General features: G+C 34.0%; 1 long non-coding RNA gene across 2 annotated transcripts; it reads right to left on the bottom strand.

Annotated features, from left to right (window-relative positions):
- Window positions 1-7,542: 7,542 nt before the first annotated feature.
- LOC127863674 (uncharacterized) lies at window positions 7,543-22,527 on the bottom strand. 2 transcript variants are annotated; one of them, XR_008041142.1, is made up of 3 exons: window positions 22,311-22,527; window positions 13,538-13,603; window positions 7,543-8,099 (listed from the first exon to the last, which is right to left on the bottom strand). It is a non-coding gene; the product is annotated as an uncharacterized LOC127863674 (long non-coding RNA). The 2 variants fall into 2 exon arrangements; XR_008041141.1 differs by lacking the exon at window positions 22,311-22,527 and adding an exon at window positions 14,905-15,121.
- Between the last annotated feature and the right edge of the window lie 994 nt (window positions 22,528-23,521).

Genomic DNA, 23,521 nt, shown 5'->3' with positions numbered 1-23,521 from the left:
TGAAGGTGAACAAGAGGAATCTGTTGGATTGTTACATTTACTGGATTGAGCAAGAATGATCACTTTTGCTGCTGTTTAACAGATATGTTGGAATAATTGGTTATGGACTGGACATTTTTGTGCCCTGTTATGGCCATGGTTTCAGTGGGTGGAATGTTTGCATTTCGAAGTTTTTGGACAAGTAATTTGCGAACTGAGTGGTTCGTTATTCTCTTGTGCCTGAAAAAGCCGGCGTCTTTTGCCATGACCCATGGCCTTCAGCATCTGACCTAACTTGTTGACACCCAATTGTTGACGCAAAAATCACCGGGATGCAGTGTCATTTGTGCGTATTGCCAGGTAGAAAAGATGCTTTGAAGAAAAATCAAATGGACGCATATCCGAGTACAGCTTGTAAATGAACACAGGATTTCTTGGTCCAGACGATTGTTTTCTGCGGTCAAAGGGGAGCAACTCGAACTGACTTCTTCAAAGGGGAGCAACAACAACAGAACCTATTTGCATAGTGTTAAATTTACCTAATACTAGGTTTTAATGACAATAAATGACAAAAAAACTCGTTTTTCGCTACTTTCCTTTGTTTTAAGGTCATTAAGATTGACAAACATTTGAGATTGTTTTTATTATTGATGCACTTGGCAAATACAGGTGACGAGGTGCGTGGGAAAAAGTAGTCCCGGTTCGGCAGTTGATGACGTCATTTCGTGCCATTGATTATAGCCTTGCCGTTGATTATAGATGAAATTTAATCAACGGGGCTTTAATCAACCGATTTCGCTGTAAAAGTGGGATAATAACAGGTTACTGCCTGATCGTTTTGTAATATATCAGGCGAGGCTTAGAATAAAATAACGGCGAGGCTTGCCGAGCTGTTATTTTATTCGTGGCGAGCCTGATATATTACAAAACGATCAGGCAGTAACCCGTTTTTTTGTTTATCATACCACTGACACCACTATCCCCGTTTTTCAAGAAATAATGAAAAATAATCGCTACGCCCTGGAGCCGCTGCATTCGTTTATCGCGTATGAATCTTTCTAAAAATAGTATTGTTCCTCAACACGAAAGTAGCGCCATTTAATGTTATTTAATAACGCTGTTTCTTTCTCTTTCTTCTTTAATTCTGCAACAAAACTATAAGCAGTAATACTTTATTATACAAAATGAAAGCATATATTATACATTTTAAAGGCAAAACTTGATAACCGTTGAAACATGTCAAGACTAGTGCAGTCGCTCACGTCTTCGCATTGTGTCAACACGTGTAAAGAATTGAATGATGTTTTTTTAGAATTTGGAATATATACTGCGCGTTTGGTTTACTGTGGTGGTTGTTCGTAGAAATTGAGGTTCTGCACGTTAAGTACAGCTCCAAAAAACATGTCATTTATTGGATTTTGTCCAGGAAACTGTGCTTGTGAAACCGCCGGTTGGGTGGGGAGAGAAATGTCTATTTCGGAAGTGTTGACAGAAGTGCATGAAACAGATGGAGTTGCAGTAGAACATGTTGCCAAAAGGTTTGAACATCTTTTTTGTGTTTGTTCGGAAATTTCACTGTAATTGGTTATTGACTGTACGTTTTTGTGTCCTGTTATTTGCATGATTTCGGTGGGTGCGATATTGGAATCTCTTAGTTTTTGAACAAGGTGTTTTCTAGCAGACTGATTACTTATGTTTTTAGTTTTTTCAAAACCGGCCTCGATTGCCATACTTTTCAACATATTGGCAAATATTTTTTCACCTAGTTTCTGCCGTGATTAAACAGTGATTAAAAATACATTTTCCTTGTGTTTTTTTTAAAGATTTTTCTGCTTTGCTTTTAGGCAGTCACGTGTGAGGGAAAATCTGGACCACTGCTCCGGAAGATAGAGTATGGGTACTTTGCTCTTTGAAGTTTCCGTCAATGCTCCCCACGATGCTACGCAATGTGACAGGCTCGTATTCATCATCATCATTCTTGCGAATGGAGAGCAGATATGTGGCAACATATTCATCTAGATGTTCGACTGATAAATTGTGGATTGCCTTCGTTTCGCCTTTCTTGGCAAGATATTTTTGAAATCGACTGACATCTGCAAGTGTTTTCCGGATAGTGTTTTTGTTATCTTTGGCTTCAATTAATTTTTGTACATCTTCGGTTGTTATTTCTATGGCGTCTGATATGTTTTCACTGTTCTCAGTTTTTGATTTTGTTTCAGTAAGGGATTCTAAATAACTATTATTTAAATTGACATTTGCATTCGTGATTTCATCAAATGGTTCATTAAACACACTCGGATTTATTCCAAACTGATTGGCAAAGTCTTTCCTCAGACATAACAACTTCCTCCATTGAACCGTCCCAAACAATGTCAAACTTACCTCCATCCACAAAGTCCTACATGGTAATGTATATGTATTGTATTTATATATGCTTTTTATGTTTAAGTCCTTATTTTCAAAAGAAATTAGCTTTTAACGAGCCTTATCAAACACAATTCATGTGGCAAAATTGGCAAACTGTAGAAGACGACAAATGTAACCTTAATACTAATTTATTATTTAAAATTAGTTCATTATTTAATGCATATTACATTGGGTTTTAATGTGAAGTGTGTTACTATTGTATTTTTTACTATTTTTACTGCTTTTTTATTGTTTGTTTTATTTGTTTGGTCTGTTTATATTAAGTGCTGAACTTTTGACATAACCTTTGACCTTTGATGTTTGCATATGAAGGCATGTCAAAAAAAGTAGTCCGTTTGTTACATGACGTCATCAGCTTGTACTTATTCATTTTTAATATTTGTAATATACCTTTTTTTCTGTTTTTGTTGTTGTTTGTGGATTAAATGTAATACATACTGGTATCAAATTATTTGTTTTGATAAATCTGATTCAGTTTTACAATAAAACAAAACATTGTACTTAAGTCTTAGCAGCCTCCACACATGACTGATATATGAACTTCCTGGTGACCGTGATATCAAAAAAGATATCAGGCAACAGGATATCAAGCAGATATCAATGTGGTGGTATGATAAATATATTACCATAACGCATGTCGATGGTGCCATTCTGGAGATTGCTTATTCACGGTAAATTACAGTAATGACTTGGACATCTCATTGACAATGACATGTTTCCGATTTGACTTTTAACTTATTTGTCCGTGTTCATTTGTAAGTATTATTTACAATGAAAGTAAGAGGTTATTTTAATAGAATGCCTACGTTCTATCCGGCGAACTTTAACATTGGAACACGATTAAAAGTCGAACCGACAGAATGGCGCTGTTCCCGGTGGGTATAAGTCATAGTTTTAGATAGTGCAACGGCTTGCCTTTTCCTTGTTCAGCCGTGAAATAGTCACTGGGTTATCATTACAAAAGGAAACAAAGAAGAAATGCACTGCAATTGATATATATTTTTATTATTCCCAACCTACATTTGCAGCAATTTTCCTTGATTTATGCGTCTCTTTATTCATATTATTTTATTTGTTAAGTAAGTAAATGTCAGTTCCTTATTCGATTTGATTAAGGAATAAACTGAATAAGGAACTATGTTACCATGAATGAAAACAAAATAGATATGTACTGCAATTAATAATGATGTTCATGCTCATAGGGTTATTTCGAGGGTTTCAAATGATTCAGTTTTAATTGAGCAAAATTCCCAATTTGTTTGACATGTATATTGATCTCGCTTTATACATAAGGTTAGCATTAGGGTTCATGATATAGAACACGATATAATTATTATAGAACAAGTACAAGTGTTTACCAATGATATAATACTGACTGAGTAAACATCCGTGTAATGGACGGGCTTATGATAAAGACCAATGGTACAATTATAACGCAATTATCTTCCTGATATCTGACGTGTTTGTGATACAGGACAGAGGCCGTTACTTATATTCGCCAATGTTGTAATACTAACCTTGCAATATTCCTCGTAATAGACGGGCATAAGATAAAAGCCAAGTGCAGTTTCTAGTGTCGCTAACAAGTGCAATACACACTAAGTATTCTTGCTTTTAACAGACGGGCTTATGATAATCATCAAGGGCCATTACTAGTGTTCGCCAATGACGTAGTATTAACTAAGCAATCTATAGTGTGTGAGATGAACTTGTGAATTGGGAAACGGGCCATTACTGTGGTTCGCCAATGGCGCAATGCTTACTTAGCAATATTCCGTGTAACGGCCGTGCTTATAATAATGGCCAAGGGCGGTTATTAGTCAGTCTGAATAGTGCAATACGAACGTAATATTCTTACTAGTAACAGACGTGCCTATAATAAAGGTAATATGCCGTTACAAGTGGTCCAAAATGCTGCAAAACTAAACTAACAATCTTCCTCGAAACAAACGTGCCTAAGATAAAGACCAAGGACCGTTTCTAGTGTTCTTTAGTAGTGCAATACGAACGTATTATTCTGACCTCTAGACGGGCTTATGATACTGGTCAAGGGCCATAACTAGCGTTCGCAAATGACGTAATAACTTAGCAATCTATATTGTGTGAGATCACTTGTGATAAGGGACAAGGACCATTTCTAGTGTTCGACATAGACGTAATATTAACTTCCTTGTGTGAGATGGGTTTGTGATGAGGCACAAGGGCCATTATTTGTGTTTGCCATTGACGCAATACTAACTTTGCACAATTCCTTGTAGCAGACGAGCTTGTCGTAAAAGTCAATTTCCGTTACTTTTCTTCGCCAATGGCGCAGTACTTTCTCAGCAGTCTTTCTTATGACAAAATGCACGGTCCGTTACTAATGTTCCCAGTTCTTAATAAGCAATCTTAATTGTAACTGACGGTCTTATGGTAAAGAAAATTGGCTATTACTAGAGCAAAACGTGTTTTCCCTTCTCACTGAGATGTTGTTATTGGGAAGTAAAAGAGTGCATTGAGTACTCGATTTCGATTGAGCTAACTGTAAACGAATATCTTCTTCCGACTGAGTATTATCTCTTGAAGGTTGTTACAGTGTCTTTCCACCGAAAATAATTAAATGCATGGTAAAATAGCATCACTTACATTAAAATAATACGACTGTTAACTTAGTGAAAAGTATTTAATGTGTAAGAAAAATAATTAAGTCAATTGTATACTCGAAACCTTATGTGTACCTATTCGTTTTACTACTGTGGCATTGCACGCTTTCTTGTATAGAAATCGTCAAATATGTATTGTTTGACCGATTTTATTGCAGTTTTTTTTTATTTTGGCAAGTACGAGGTTTTACAAATGCTTTTGGAGTAGTACTTTTTTATATGTTTACTGGATTTTTTATGATACCAGCCCGGTACTTCAGCTGTAAATCTTGCTCATAACCGTGACGATAAGTATTCATTTGAATGAGTAAGACGTTAGATGTAAGTCATTCGGTATCTCGTAATCTCGTATATTTCTTAGTGAATCCATGAAAATATGCAATCTCATTGATGACAGATAATGGTAACAGTTTTATCTAGATAACAATATAAAGATTGTACACATTATTGGTGATAAATCTTTTATTCTGAATTTAGCCTCCTCAAGAGGGATGGTTAAGGTGCCTAAAAATGCGTTTTCATTAATATTTGTACAATAAGCTAGTGTGAAACAAGAAACTAATCAATTGCTTAGAAAAAGTATATACCCATGCGCAATAATTAACGACATTCCAATGTGAAAAAAATTCTGATGAAAAAATTGGCATTTATTTTCTTGAAAACTATTTCGTTTTGTAAATTATACATTTCTATTACATTTCTGTTCGTCTGCGCTTGGTGTGAGTGGATTGTATACTTTATTTTACGCGTGTACGAACATTTACTGACAAGGGTAAAATAGTGCGGGTGTTCTGTATATGTGTATTGCACCCAAGTGTACTTGATCAAGCGTTATGACTTTAATCTACATAATCAAGTTTGATAACTGATCAATAAAATAATGTCCAGATGAATAATATCACTTGGTCTTTAATAATAATAATGTGTCCCTCTCGTTACATATTTCAGTTAATGGAGTTAAAATACTAATGTCGTTTTGATATATTATCCGTTGGCCAGGTTATGTGTGAAGCGTTACACAAGTGCAATGAACTATAGTTTTAAAAGCACTTATCGCTTATGTCAGAATTAAAACAAAGCTTCACGATAAGGTACGAGGCCTGTTCCAAAATGTGTTCACAGCTTGCTTTATTGCCTCAAATTGTAAAAAGCATGTTCTTGTTTAAAAAAAATGTTATGCTGAAAACACTGAAACACTGAAAACGCATATGCCTCCAGCGTCGTGCGTCTCACGCTAAACTTTGCTGATCAAATCACCTAATTGGTTCCATCGCGCCTAACCTGGGGTGAACAACTCCTGAGTGTGTCTGTTATGGTCGTCCTATCATAATTTAGTCTATGTGTTGCATACACCTTCTATCTTCGATGCTGTCAATTACTTTGTATATTTAACGCAATAGTCTACTTGAGTTATTTCAGTATTCGCACAATTAAATGGTATATGTAGTATATTTTTATATAACAGCTATGAGTTGTGCCCTGCTTAGTTCCTGCTGTTTGACTGCCTGTTTTAATCGTTATATGTCTCTCTGTATTTTTAAAACGTTGTATTATAAAAAAAAACATTGACGCGAACAAAATGAATATTATTTAATATGAATACCATATCGCTTTATTTAATGCTATATCGAGTATTAATTACTTAAATGCCGCTCGAACATTATGATACACACACTAGGTAAATGTTAAATTATGTTTATTTAGCTGCGTCATTACAAATGAATAAAACAATCATTTGAAACGCAGCTAATCAATCGGTTTACAACTGTTTGACACTGAAAAACGAGAGAAAACGATTTTTCGAGGCAATGTTTCCTTCTAGGGCAACTGTGTATCTGGTACGCTAGATGACAGCGCAATTCAAGCTTCATTGGTGTGTACACATTTAACTTAATGATAATACAAAATTGTCGCAAATACTCATAAAGTAACATAATGCATTCGTCCTTGAGGGAATATATTAAACATCACGAGAAGATGTGTATTTGTATCTGATCAATGTTACCTCGCAGGCTCTTCTACACGGTACAACACATTAGACCGATATTCGGCAGTGTTGATTGTATTGTTACTGTTGAAGTAAACGCGGAAACGATTGCAAAACGAGTGTTTCTGATTGCAAAACATCATGTTTGCTGTTGTCCATCGGTCAAACAGGCAAACATACACAAAATGCAGATATCGTAGGTTCCTATAATTAAACGACCAACTATCAAGGTATATTTTCTGCTTTTCCTTTTTCATATGTTTTCCATGTAAAATTTGAATAAAAAAATATTATTTGCCTGAATTCAGGCACCCTAAAAAACAGGGTTTCGCCAGTCATGGTTCGACCAAAGTCCAGTACCCCAAACAGTCATCTTTCAACGTAGTCCGAAATGCAGACACACATAAAAATACATCAAATAATCACACAAGGCATGGGTGAGATTTCTAAATGACGTTTATACCAGAAGAGAAAAGGAACTCTTTAGCTATAGTCACTACGTTGGACCAAAAAGGGATAAACATTTATTTAGTGGAAAGTAACCATAAACAACAATTTAGAGTTATGATACGTAGCAATTATACAGCCTCTTGTATAGCAATGCACCAAGGTGATTTATAAAAATAATAATGATAATGGAAAAGCATAGATTATGTTATTAATATATGTGAAAGTGAAATATATTAAGAGTACTTTGAATAAACAACAATGCCACATTAATTTCCTATAGGAATTCACAAAATTACATGCATAAAGAAATAATAAATTCATTATATTAATAAATGGGTGCATGTTAGTGTGTTAAATACATGTGGTACATTTCAAGTAGATATTCTGTTGACAAACTTACCGAAAGTGCAAACTTTTGTTTATTGTATCTGTTTTAAATTAGAATAAAACTGTAAACTCCATTCAATGCATTACTGCCCTTAAAGCACAAGCGGACAACTTAAATAACATGTCTTTGTAAAGTAGCAAGTTTAGCAGTGAGACCAGAATGGCCTGAAGTCGACGTGAGGTTGATTGCCAATCCAATGAATGATTGCTTGGCAGAGTCTCGATTGCTGAAAGAAAGAATAAAAAAAACATCCTATCAAAACGTCATGCTCTTTGTTTAAGTAGTGTATCGATGGGAACATGAATAAATATGTAATAAATGGGATAACGTAATATGGCAACATTCGGTTGTTGTTGTTGTTGTTTGTTTGCTGTTGCAGTTGCAGGAATTCATGTTCGTAGCTGTAAATGAATGATTGCCTACGCCATGACGCAAACAGTAAAGCATCATCTTTTCTGAAATCTGACCGGCTCAGTGCGTTTTTCGTGATTTGATCGCGTGGTTACAAACGCAATTGAGTGCTAGATGGGAAACAAGCAGCCTTAGCACCGGGCGGACAATCATCGATGACAACACGATGGTAAATAATGGATTTTTACGGACGCCACGCATAATTGTATATGATTGCATGTACAATTCGTTAAAAGAGGTACATATCGAAAAAATTCGAGATGGCCGACCGCCCCTTTGATAATAGATCTTAGGCGGTTTCCTTATCAGGTATTTGCTTTACACAAAACAGTAATTGTATAGAAGCCGGTGCCTTTCCGGACGCCTACCGACGGTAACCGTCGGAATCGGAGGATGTTTCCTTAATTATAATAGTACTGTCATCGTCAAATCAAAGCTAACACTGTCCGGCACTGGGAAGGTATCCGGCAACGTGTTTTCATCCACCCTAATCGTCCGGGCGCTGATAACTTATGAGTACTCTTTTGACGGCCACCGTCCGATGAGCAAAACATTTTTAATTAAGTAATCTAAGATGCGTCTGACTTGTGCGTGTTTTCCAGTAGCATTATCTTCATTACAATAGACAAAGGAAACATTATGAATAAACATGAACGATTAAAGCCCCCAGTATTACGTTGAGGAGCTAAACTGTGAAAAAGTGATCATGCGTGAACCTTTTTCAGAAAAATCATTGCTAGGTAAACTGGACTTACTTCGAGATTCCGGATGGTAAAATAACAGCTTTTCAACATTATGTATTTGTTCCAGAGTACATTGTGCATTATTTCAGTTTGAAGATACACACCCAGTATTGTCACCCTTTTTATTTTCCCACGGTCAATGGGTAATGAAGTGCTTAAAATATGCATCAAAACTACCAGTGCGGCCCGATGTATGGTAAGTCTAAAATTATATTTCTTTATTTGTATGCGATCCTAAAAATAATACGGGCAAAAGCCCGCGAAGCGGGCGTTGACCGTTCATACATATGGAAATTTAGACATAAAATTACATAAGAATACCACCACATAGGGATGGGTCTCAAAAAAATTTGCCACGCGACATATATTTTCGCGATGCAATTTATGACCTTGAACAAATCAAAAACACTTTGACATATGCCTAATCACATGTAAATACATACATGTGATTTGGCATATACATACATCAGGAAAAATTATATCAATGACATCATAATTGTGTAACGAATCGCATTAAATATTCTCGCATTATTTGTTTTTCTTCGCAACCGTTCCAGAATTAAGTCATTACTCAATTATCTCCCCTGAATACTCATCTTCAGTGGGTATAAGCTGAAGACTGGTTCACTACATATAGTGACAGTCTTTACCAAACACAATTTTCGTGAACATAACCCGTCTTAAATATATTGCTGAATCTCTGATTACTGTCGAATTTATTTGCTTTGATCTATTCAATATCTTATTGTTATTATTATCCTGACAAATCGAAAACGCTTGTTAAAAAAATATTTGTTTTAAGCATTATAGTTGGCATCTCTATTCTTCCAGTATTTTCGCGGTATTTCAATAACGACACCCTACTGTTTATTTGTCAGAATTCGTGACGCATTTTCCATTCGCTCTCAGAAAGAAGTTTTACGTGTGATCATGAGCAATATTCTGGTAAGTTGTCGTTGTTATCCATCAGAAACATATTTATTCACAAAATTTAAAGATACTCCGATGTAACTTTTTAGTCTGTTAGCTTTAATTTTAAACGTATTTACATCTCGTCTGCTCGCACTTTACCGATATCCCGAAAGGTTACATATCACTATAATAAGTTTAGGCCTAAAACAACAAAATCCGATACCGTTGGATTTTCGTACCACAATCTTACGTAAAAAATCTTTCAGATTCCAAATAAACAAAAAACATTTATAAATGGTCTGCATTATTGATTAAATTTTAAGATATTTGTTGGTTTTCCGTTTTTAGAAGCTGTTCTGCCAATGCAAGACCTGAGCATCACACAAGCAATTCTATCCAGCAAAAGTGACAGTTTTGGTTTACAGAAATCAACAAAGGAGGGATTCCTGAACAACATTTCCAAGCTATACACACAGTTATTATCTGTGGTGATCTTTATTGGTTCTGTTGGTTTACTTGGATGGAACATGTGTGAATTTTTATAAAACTTTGAAAAGTCTATATCTGTCTATCTATAAAAAAAATCAGCTATGGTATAATAAGATCAGATGTGCAAACAATGTCAAAGGGTTGTTAAATTAACAATTTGAAGGCAATTATGCTGAAAAAATATGAAAGTTCCCATGCAAATTTAGTTAATATATCGACAAGTGTCTGCCAATAAATGTCAAACTAGTAATACAAAACTTATAACAAGTATGTAAAAGCACTAAGTACCTGTTGTGATCAATTTTAGTAAGATAGTGTAATTCTAAACAGTAGCAAATAGCTTGTTTAGTAAATGCATAATGCAATTAATATGATTTCCTTTCTATTGTGAAATAAATCAATTGGTTGTTACTTGTTAATCCATGATAAATGTTTTATGGCTAGTACAAAACCAGCATTGTTAATTTTGTAAAAGGTAATACAATAACACCACTTTGTAATTTCATATACGTAAATATTCTTGTACTCTAGGTTGATGACAGTGTTTTAGTATAACTTATTTTGTAACTATTATTTTATGTGCAAATAAATGATGTGAAGTGTTTTGTATCTCCACACAATACCACATACCTTTTTATATATGTACTGTGTTATTTGAAAGTTTAAAAAAAAAAATATGGATGATATAACATGATGCATTCTATTATTTGCATTCAAATTGTAACTATAGAGCTAAGTGTATGCAGTTTAGACTGTGATTTAAGAATTGCTACAAAATGGCTATTTTTTTTGTGGCGACAAAATTTAAACTATTCAACAATAGTTTGCGAAAGAAAATTAGAAACCTGCAAGATACCTGTATTTATTAAATATTTATATTGCGAAACAAGTATGTTGTTAATATGCTGTTACACATAATTATACATTGATAATAAATAAGAAGACAATTAGCGTTGTTAACGTTTCCTAACAGTAGAAATCATTCTTCTGATGAAGTCAGTGGTATACAGACGAAAGCTCCATGCATGGCTTTCAATACGTAGTGTGTGTTATTTGACAGTCTAAAACTTATTGGATTAAAAAAAAATCCTGTCAAATTTGTCAATCAAAATTGATTTGACACATCACATGATTTTGATTATGTTAAATCATTGTACTGTATGCTAAATGCAACTGCTTTAGCAAGCTGTCAAGTTGAATTGAGACAAACTGTTTCCTGGGTAGGACCAGTACTTAGTGTCTATATGACGAACCATGACGTCGAAAGTCTACAAGACCTTCTAGGTAGAACGAGAAATGTACTTCGACGTACAATTTTCACCGACCCTTGAGTGTTAACCAATCAGAAGACACCTTACATATGTTGCTTTTAGAGATATTTGACTTTGAACATTATGATTATTATTATTTATACCAAATTATGCGACTATCGACCGCTTACTCATAGATATTGTGCGTATTTATTAAACATTATTATTATTATAATTTATACCCAATTTTGCTACTTTCGACCGCTAACACATAGACATTGTGCGTATTTATTGACCTGGCGTGGCGGAATTAACCTCTGACTTATGCAAGTTATGGTTATCACAAAATACGACCAACGGGGAGGTTATTATACATTATTTATCCCGTTTATTTTTGGTAACTGTTTGGATACCGTTGGGAATTTCCTACACAGCAATGCGCTGGACGGTCGTGATACTCCGACCCGCATGATAAATAAATACTCAAAATATGCTGAATAATTTTAATTTTAAAAAGGTAACAATTGAATCTTCTTCAAATTTGTATATAATCTATTTCAATGCATTAAAAACTTGAAATTTCTTTGTGTTTTTTTGCCATTCTGATATTTTTGGTCATTTTGTCCTCAATTAAAAAAGAGATTTTAAACATTTACTTTCAATAAATCTGAAGGATAAGCGGCTCAAGAGACAAGATTTTTGATTGGCTGTTCAGAAAATGTGTACGTCGAAGTACAAACATGTATGTCGAAGTACAAATTGTACTTTGACGTACACATATATAATGCGAAGTGTATTTTATATGTGTATGTCGACTTACAATTATTGTACTTCGACGTACCTTTCTCTTTTTACCTTGTAGGTCTTCTTGACTTTCAACCCAAATGGTACGCCATAGTATATCTTTAGGGTTATCTTAAGAATGCACCCACTTAAGGGATCAATACAGAGACCTCCCAGTGACTAAGCCAGTTAGCAGACACCCCATCAACTATACCACAGCCGTCGAATCAGCTTTAAATTCATGTGGCTAGAAAAAAATAAGATGCTAGATCTTTAAGCTAGGAACATGTAACTTGTTTTAAGATTGATTTTTTTTGGATGCATTACTTAATTATTGCAACAATTATAATATTTTGAACACAATCATGTCGGGATTGTCCATATATTTATTAAAAATACATGGTTATCAAAAAAACTTAAAAAGCTTTTGCCCATAAATTAGTTAGCACCTATAATCATATTATTAATTACATTAAATTAAAATTAAATTCACTTTAAAAGCATTTGTTCCGTTTGGACAATATTCGTGTCATTGAGCCCGTTGCAGAGTCGTTTGTGAGAAAAATTAACGACTGGGATATATAATGTAACCGTCGGTGAAGACATTCGACTACATTGTGTAAACTCGGAATTTGTTCGTTGTAAAATTTTTAACAAAGATTAAACACTAAGCATTGATTAAAAAGTATAAAATAAGTATATATTGTTAAAAGCCTAAGGCCCAGATCAATCAATACACAGGCTGCTTGGCTGGTAAGTAACATGCATTTAGGCCCTCAGTGAGCTTGCTATTTCTTATATTGATGTAAACATGTGTATCCTTTGTATCAATATGTGTGTTATCAACGATTTTATTAGTACGGACACTCATTTTATACAATCGCCATTGTCAACATCGAAATATTATATTCAGCGCTGAAGTAACGTATAACATATTTGGTTAAACTACCTTTATTGCAGAGAGGTTTCAAAACAATTATTGGAGAAGGTATAGTTGAACAAGGAGGAGTATGTGAAGAGGTCTTCAATAAGAAGTATACTTGTTTTAATTTAAGTAAATACAAATGTTTACTTACGGTTGCTGTAGAAGACCAGAAGTGAACGCGATAAAATCGATGGATTGAAGATTTAGTGTCGGTTGCCTACAATAAATTCATAAATATAATACTAATACGTATAATATAATAATTATAATTATAAAAACAATAATTATAATTATATAATAATAATAATAATAATAATAATAATAATAATAATAATAATAGTAATAATAATAATAATAATAATAATGATAATAATGATGATGATCCATGTTAATCCATCGTCTGAATGTTTTGTTTACACAATATTCACGTTTTTCAACAACTGTCACTAAGTGCGCCCACAGTGACTTTTCATTGAAATTGAGGTGTCATCCTAAAGAAATTATTGTATGGCCAATGATAAGTTCAATGAGTGTTTATGGTGAAAATAAAGTTATTATATCTTATTGACACTGATCTGTAATCTATTTTCTTTATTTGTGTTATTCTTTTGATACAACTTGAATACAACAAAAATGTTTGACGTCCTCTTATAGCACGTGTTTGTCATTAAGGCGTTTACATTTGAAACGTGTAATTATTCGCACAAAAGTGAACAAAATTAAGAAGGTCAATAATATAACTATTGTTGTGTTTTAATCAATGGAAATGTCACATTGATATGAAGCTCTTACAATATGAGACTATTTTACACGCTCTAAAACATGTCTCGATTGATTTAGTTTTTAGTGGGTTTAATGGGGTTTTTTTAACGCTAGACAAAAATGTAAGTACATGATGTGAATAAACAACCCTTATAGTATGGCTACAGTAATCGCTGTGCGACAAACATGTCTTCGGTTTTGGGGAGATCTATTGTGTGAGATAAAGATAGGATAAAATAATTTAATATATTCCCCGCCGTTGATTGAACTGCAGAGTGGTGCCACATATTTAAGAAAATTATTAGTTTTTTACAAGCTACAGCTTATAAGTTTCATCTGAATTATTTTGATTTGTGTTAACTATCTTTGCAACGGTAACAAACATGTCATATTTGAATGTTTCAGGCCTCACGCTATCAACATCCGATCAATATGTGGTAATTTAGTGCATCTTTGTTATCAAACTTCAACAGTTATTCGAACAGCTTCATTATAAATGGTAAATAGATGCATTCATATATTGCAAAGAATCTCTAAACATATAATATATCTTATATTTCAATTTCTAAGTGTTAAAGCCCATGATTCTGCCAACTTGAGTCACCTTACAAACTATGGATGCAGTTTATTTGATAAATCCTAATACACATCTTCAGTAAAAAAAAAATTTCTTGGACAAGTCAAACTCATGATAATTTCAATAAGAAAAAGGGTAAGGTTCAAGCGATTTGTTTTAATAAAGTTTAATTAACTTACCCTTCGGAAAGCGCTGGTCACAGATACGAAAGTAACAGGCGCTTCTCTCAAAATCGGAGCAGCGTACCAGGCATTCGCAAGGGCCCATCCACTGTTCTCAGGGATCGGTATCCAAACAAAAGGTCCCGGAGCCGCCATGGCAACTGCCAAAATTGCCAACAAGACAAAAAAGCGACTGCACATTTTTGTTACGACTGACAACTTAGTGCCAAGCAGAACTGACATGCGAAGACGTGTGTTTCGAAATAATGCACAGAGCCAGTTTAAATAGTGTCTGCCTGATTCATTTACTTGGTAAAAAAAATAATAGCGAAGCATTTTATTATGTTTTTGTTCCTGATAGATAGGTATGTAGTGCATTAAACAATGCGCCTGTTTTGTGTGTGCATAACATGTTCTTAAACCTTATGTTAATTATGTCGACTTGATGAATGATGTTAATCATTAAAAACATGATCGATTTAACAAACCTTTCTGACAAACCTTTCTGACATGTGAAATATGCATACTGATCGATAATAAGTAGAATATTAATGTTTTAGGCCTGAAGTCGACGTGAGGTTGATTGCCAATCCAATGAATGATTGCTTGGCAGAGTCTCGATTGCTGAAAGAAAGAATAAAAAAAACATCCTATCAAAACGTCATGCTCTTTGTTTAAGTAGTGTATCGATGGGAACATGAATAAATATGTAATAAATGGGATAACGTAATATGGCAACATTCGGTTGTTGTTGTTGTTGTTTGTTTGCTGTTGCAGTTGCAGGAATTCATGTTCGTAGCTGTAAATGAATGATTGCCTACGCCATGACGCAAACAGTAAAGCATCATCTTTTCTGAAATCTGACCGGCTCAGTGCGTTTTTCGTGATTTGATCGCGTGGTTACAAACGCAATTGAGTGCTAGATGGGAAACAAGCAGCCTTAGCACCGGGCGGACAATCATCGATGACAACACGATGGTAAATAATGGATTTTTACGGACGCCACGCATAATTGTATATGATTGCATGTACAATTCGTTAAAAGAGGTACATATCGAAAAAATTCGAGATGGCCGACCGCCCCTTTGATAATAGATCTTAGGCGGATTCCTTATCAGGTATTTGCTTTACACAAAACAATAATTGTATAGAAGCCGGTGCCTTTCCGGACGCCTACCGACGGTAACCGTCGGAATCGGAGGATGTTTCCTTAATTATAATAGTACTGTCATCGTCAAATCAAAGCTAACACTGTCCGGCACTGGGAAGGTATCCGGCAACGTGTTTTCATCCACCCTAATCGTCCGGGCGCTGATAACTTATGAGTACTCTTTTGACGGCCACCGTCCGATGAGCAAAACATTTTTAATTAAGTAATCTAAGATGCGTCTGACTTGTGCGTGTTTTCCAGTAGCATTATCTTCATTACAATAGACAAAGGAAACATTATGAATAAACATGAACGATTAAAGCCCCCAGTATTACGTTGAGGAGCTAAACTGTGAAAAAGTGATCATGCGTGAACCTTTTTCAGAAAAATCATTGCTAGGTAAACTGGACTTACTTCGAGATTCCGGATGGTAAAATAACAGCTTTTCAACATTATGTATTTGTTCCAGAGTACATTGTGCATTATTTCAGTTTGAAGATACACACCCAGTATTGTCACCCTTTTTATTTTCCCACGGTCAATGGGTAATGAAGTGCTTAAAATATGCATCAAAACTACCAGTGCGGCCCGATGTATGGTAAGTCTAAAATTATATTTCTTTATTTGTATGCGATCCTAAAAATAATACGGGCAAAAGCCCGCGAAGCGGGCGTTGACCGTTCATACATATGGAAATTTAGACATAAAATTACATAAGAATACCACCACATAGGGATGGGTCTCAAAAAAATTTGCCACGCGACATATATTTTCGCGATGCAATTTATGACCTTGAACAAATCAAAAACACTTTGACATATGCCTAATCACATGTAAATACATACATGTGATTTGGCATATACATACATCAGGAAAAATTATATCAATGACATCATAATTGTGTAACGAATCGCATTAAATATTCTCGCATTATTTGTTTTTCTTCGCAACCGTTCCAGAATTAAGTCATTACTCAATTATCTCCCCTGAATACTCATCTTCAGTGGGTATAAGCTGAAGACTGGTTCACTACATATAGTGACAGTCTTTACCAAACACAATTTTCGTGAACATAACCCGTCTTAAATATATTGCTGAATCTCTGATTACTGTCGAATTTATTTGCTTTGATCTATTCAATATCTTATTGTTATTATTATCCTGACAAATCGAAAACGCTTGTTAAAAAAATATTTGTTTTAAGCATTATAGTTGGCATCTCTATTCTTCCAGTATTTTCGCGGTATTTCAATAACGACACCCTACTGTTTATTTGTCAGAATTCGTGACGCATTTTCCATTCGCTCTCAGAAAGAAGTTTTACGTGTGATCATGAGCAATATTCTGGTAAGTTGTCGTTGTTATCCATCAGAAACATATTTATTCACAAAATTTAAAGATACTCCGATGTAACTTTTTAGTCTGTTAGCTTTAATTTTAAACGTATTTACATCTCGTCTGCTCGCACTTTACCGATATCCCGAAAGGTTACATATCACTATAATAAGTTTAGGCCTAAAACAACAAAATCCGATACCGTTGGATTTTCGTACCACAATCTTACGTAAAAAATCTTTCAGATTCCAAATAAACAAAAAACATTTATAAATGGTCTGCATTATTGATTAAATTTTAAGATATTTGTTGGTTTTCCGTTTTTAGAAGCTGTTCTGCCAATGCAAGACCTGAGCATCACACAAGCAATTCTATCCAGCAAAAGTGACAGTTTTGGTTTACAGAAATCAACAAAGGAGGGATTCCTGAACAACATTTCCAAGCTATACACACAGTTATTATCTGTGGTGATCTTTATTGGTTCTGTTGGTTTACTTGGATGGAACATGTGTGAATTTTTATAAAACTTTGAAAAGTCTATATCTGTCTATCTATAAAAAAAAATCAGCTATGGTATAATAAGATCAGATGTGCAAACAATGTCAAAGGGTTGTTAAATTAACAATTTGAAGGCAATTATGCTGAAAAAATATGAAAGTTCCCATGCAAATTTAGTTAATATATCGACAAGTGTCTGCCAATAAATGTCAAACTAGTAATACAAAACTTATAACAAGTATGTAAAAGCACTAAGTACCTGTTGTGATCAATTTTAGTAAGATAGTGTAATTCTAAACAGTAGCAAATAGCTTGTTTAGTAAATGCATAATGCAATTAATATGATTTCCTTTCTATTGTGAAATAAATCAATTGGTTGTTACTTGTTAATCCATGATAAATGTTTTATGGCTAGTACAAAACCAGCATTGTTAATTTTGTAAAAGGTAATACAATAACACCACTTTGTAATTTCATATACGTAAATATTCTTGTACTCTAGGTTGATGACAGTGTTTTAGTATAACTTATTTTGTAACTATTATTTTATGTGCAAATAAATGATGTGAAGTGTTTTGTATCTCCACACAATACCACATACCTTTTTATATATGTACTGTGTTATTTGAAAGTTTAAATAAAAAAATATGGATGATATAACATGATGCATTCTATTATTTGCATTCAAATTGTAACTATAGAGCTAAGTGTATGCAGTTTAGACTGTGATTTAAGAATTGCTACAAAATGGCTATTTTTTTTGTGGCGACAAAATTTAAACTATTCAACAATAGTTTGCGAAAGAAAATTAGAAACCTGCAAGATACCTGTATTTATTAAATATTTATATTGCGAAACAAGTATGTTGTTAATATGCTGTTACACATAATTATACATTGATAATAAATAAGAAGACAATTAGCGTTGTTAACGTTTCCTAACAGTAGAAATCATTCTTCTGATGAAGTCAGTGGTATACAGACGAAAGCTCCAGGCATGGCTTTCAATACGTAGTGTGTGTTATTTGACAGTCTAAAACTTATTGGATTAAAAAAAAATCCTGTCAAATTTGTCAATCAAAATTGATTTGACACATCACATGATTTTGATTATGTTAAATCATTGTACTGTATGCTAAATGCAACTGCTTTAGCAAGCTGTCAAGTTGAATTGAGACAAACTGTTTCCTGGGTAGGACCAGTACTTAGTGTCTATATGACGAACCATGACGTCGAAAGTCTACAAGACCTTCTAGGTAGAACGAGAAATGTACTTCGACGTACAATTTTCACCGACCCTTGAGTGTTAGCCAATCAGAAGACACCTTACATATGTTGCTTTTAGAGATATTTGACTTTGAACATTATGATTATTATTATTTATACCAAATTATGCGACTATCGACCGCTTACTCATAGATATTGTGCGTATTTATTAAACATTATTATTATTATAATTTATACCCAATTTTGCTACTTTCGACCGCTAACACATAGACATTGTGCGTATTTATTGACCTGGCGTGGCGGAATTAACCTCTGACTTATGCAAGTTATGGTTATCACAAAATACGACCAACGGGGAGGTTATTATACATTATTTATCCCGTTTATTTTTGGTAACTGTTTGGATACCGTTGGGAATTTCCTACACAGCAATGCGCTGGACGGTCGTGATACTCCGACCCGCATGATAAATAAATACTCAAAATATGCTGAATAATTTTAATTTTAAAAAGGTAACAATTGAATCTTCTTCAAATTTGTATATAATCTATTTCAATGCATTAAAAACTTGAAATTTCTTTGTGTTTTTTTGCCATTCTGATATTTTTGGTCATTTTGTCCTCAATTAAAAAAGAGATTTTAAACATTTACTTTCAATAAATCTGAAGGATAAGCGGCTCAAGAGACAAGATTTTTGATTGGCTGTTCAGAAAATGTGTACGTCGAAGTACAAACATGTATGTCGAAGTACAAATTGTACTTTGACGTACACATATATAATGCGAAGTGTATTTTATATGTGTATGTCGACTTACAATTATTGTACTTCGACGTACCTTTCTCTTTTTACCTTGTAGGTCTTCTTGACTTTCAACCCAAATGGTACGCCATAGTATATCTTTAGGGTTATCTTAAGAATGCACCCACCTAAGGGATCAATACAGAGACCTCCCAGTGACTAAGCCAGTTAGCAGACACCCCATCAACTATACCACAGCCGTCGAATCAGCTTTAAATTCATGTGGCTAGAAAAAAATAAGATGCTAGATCTTTAAGCTAGGAACATGTAACTTGTTTTAAGATTGATTTTTTTTGGATGCATTACTTAATTATTGCAACAATTATAATATTTTGAACACAATCATGTCGGGATTGTCCATATATTTATTAAAAATACATGGTTATCAAAAAAACTTAAAAAGCTTTTGCCCATAAATTAGTTAGCACCTATAATCATATTATTAATTACATTAAATTAAAATTAAATTCACTTTAAAAGCATTTGTTCCGTTTGGACAATATTCGTGTCATTGAGCCCGTTGCAGAGTCGTTTGTGAGAAAAATTAACGACTGGGATATATAATGTAACCGTCGGTGAAGACATTCGACTACATTGTGTAAACTCGGAATTTGTTCGTTGTAAAATTTTTAACAAAGATTAAACACTAAGCATTGATTAAAAAGTATAAAATAAGTATATATTGTTAAAAGCCTAAGGCCCAGATCAATCAATACACAGGCTGCTTGGCTGGTAAGTAACATGCATTTAGGCCCTCAGTGAGCTTGCTATTTCTTATATTGATGTAAACATGTGTATCCTTTGTATCAATATGTGTGTTATCAACGATTTTATTAGTACGGACACTCATTTTATACAATCGCCATTGTCAACATCGAAATATTATATTCAGCGCTGAAGTAACGTATAACATATTTGGTTAAACTACCTTTATTGCAGAGAGGTTTCAAAACAATTATTGGAGAAGGTATAGTTGAACAAGGAGGAGTATGTGAAGAGGTCTTCAATAAGAAGTATACTTGTTTTAATTTAAGTAAATACAAATGTTTACTTACGGTTGCTGTAGAAGACCAGAAGTGAACGCGATAAAATCGATGGATTGAAGATTTAGTGTCGGTTGCCTACAATAAATTCATAAATATAATACTAATACGTATAATATAATAATTATAATTATAAAAACAATAATTATAATTATATAATAATAATAATAATAATAATAATAATAATAATAATAGTAATAATAATAATAATAATAATAATGATAATAATGATGATGATCCATGTTAATCCATCGTCTGAATGTTTTGTTTACACAATATTCACGTTTTTCAACAACTGTCACTAAGTGCGCCCACAGTGACTTTTCATTGAAATTGAGGTGTCATCCTAAAGAAATTATTGTATGGCCAATGATAAGTTCAATGAGTGTTTATGGTGAAAATAAAGTTATTATATCTTATTGACACTGATCTGTAATCTATTTTCTTTATTTGTGTTATTCTTTTGATACAACTTGAATACAACAAAAATGTTTGACGTCCTCTTATAGCACGTGTTTGTCATTAAGGCGTTTACATTTGAAACGTGTAATTATTCGCACAAAAGTGAACAAAATTAAGAAGGTCAATAATATAACTATTGTTGTGTTTTAATCAATGGAAATGTCACATTGATATGAAGCTCTTACAATATGAGACTATTTTACACGCTCTAAAACATGTCTCGATTGATTTAGTTTTTAGTGGGTTTAATGGGTTTTTTTTAACGCTAGACAAAAATGTAAGTACATGATGTGAATAAACAACCCTTATAGTATGGCTACAGTAATCGCTGTGCGACAAACATGTCTTCGGTTTTGGGGAGATCTATTGTGTGAGATAAAGATAGGATAAAATAATTTAATATATTCCCCGCCGTTGATTGAACTGCAGAGTGGTGCCACATATTTAAGAAAATTATTAGTTTTTTACAAGCTACAGCTTATAAGTTTCATCTGAATTATTTTGATTTGTGTTAACTATCTTTGCAACGGTAACAAACATGTCATATTTGAATGTTTCAGGCCTCACGCTATCAACATCCGATCAATATGTGGTAATTTAGTGCATCTTTGTTATCAAACTTCAACAGTTATTCGAACAGCTTCATTATAAATGGTAAATAGATGCATTCATATATTGCAAAGAATCTCTAAACATATAATATATCTTATATTTCAATTTCTAAGTGTTAAAGCCCATGATTCTGCCAACTTGAGTCACCTTACAAACTATGGATGCAGTTTATTTGATAAATCCTAATACACATCTTCAGTAAAAAAAAAATTTCTTGGACAAGTCAAACTCATGATAATTTCAATAAGAAAAAGGGTAAGGTTCAAGCGATTTGTTTTAATAAAGTTTAATTAACTTACCCTTCGGAAAGCGCTGGTCACAGATACGAAAGTAACAGGCGCTTCTCTCAAAATCGGAGCAGCGTACCAGGCATTCGCAAGGGCCCATCCACTGTTCTCAGGGATCGGTATCCAAACAAAAGGTCCCGGAGCCGCCATGGCAACTGCCAAAATTGCCAACAAGACAAAAAAGCGACTGCACATTTTTGTTACGACTGACAACTTAGTGCCAAGCAGAACTGACATGCGAAGACGTGTGTTTCGAAATAATGCACAGAGCCAGTTTAAATAGTGTCTGCCTGATTCATTTACTTGGTAAAAAAAATAATAGCGAAGCATTTTATTATGTTTTTGTTCCTGATAGATAGGTATGTAGTGCATTAAACAATGCGCCTGTTTTGTGTGTGCATAACATGTGCTTAAACCTTATGTTAATTATGTCGACTTGATGAATGATGTTAATCATTAAAAACATGATCGATTTAACAAACCTTTCTGACATGTGAAATATGCATACTGATCGATAATAAGTAGAATATTAATGTTTTAGGCCTTCTCAAACATGCATCAAGGTTGTCTGATTTTTAATAATTTAAAAAAAGATATTAATTTGCTATTTTTTTTTGTTTTTACCACATTTATATAGCGCCCTTTTCATGCTCGAGATGTGCGTTCAAAGACGCTTTACAGTTTTCCCCTGATCACTGGGTCATAAGTCGTCCGTTAACATCTTTGCGCAGTATGCAGCCACGGCACATTGGCTTATTTCCCTCACAGGTACCCATTTATACACCTGGGTGGAGAGGGGCATTTGTGGGATAAATTTCTTGCTCAAGGAAATCCCAGCGGTCAGGGCGGGATTCGAACCCAGGACCTCTCGATCCCTAAGCCACCGTCTTACCATTAGACCACTGCTCCCACTCCCATTTATAATGCATTATTAAATATAGCACGGATATGTAAATCAAGTTATGTTCGATTTTAACATTTTTATTATTATTCGTGAATCTAGGAATTGGCCGGCGTGAAACATTGTAATTGACTGGTAGAACTTTTACTCTATGACGATGAATTGTTCGTAAATTTCTTCAGTGCCAATGTGGATAAGAACAGTGTTATCGCATTAACTTCAGCCGGTTACTACACTGCGATTCTGCCCGTGTTCCTACATGGTTCCTCAGCATCGTTTGTATTTGATGTAACCTATGCGAGAGCTTAAGTAAACGCGAGGT

This window comes from Dreissena polymorpha, unplaced genomic scaffold (genome assembly GCF_020536995.1).
Source record: "Dreissena polymorpha isolate Duluth1 unplaced genomic scaffold, UMN_Dpol_1.0 chrUn026, whole genome shotgun sequence".
Taxonomy (NCBI): Eukaryota; Metazoa; Mollusca; class Bivalvia; order Myida; family Dreissenidae; genus Dreissena; species Dreissena polymorpha.
This window is presented reverse-complemented; position numbering and strand designations above follow the sequence as displayed.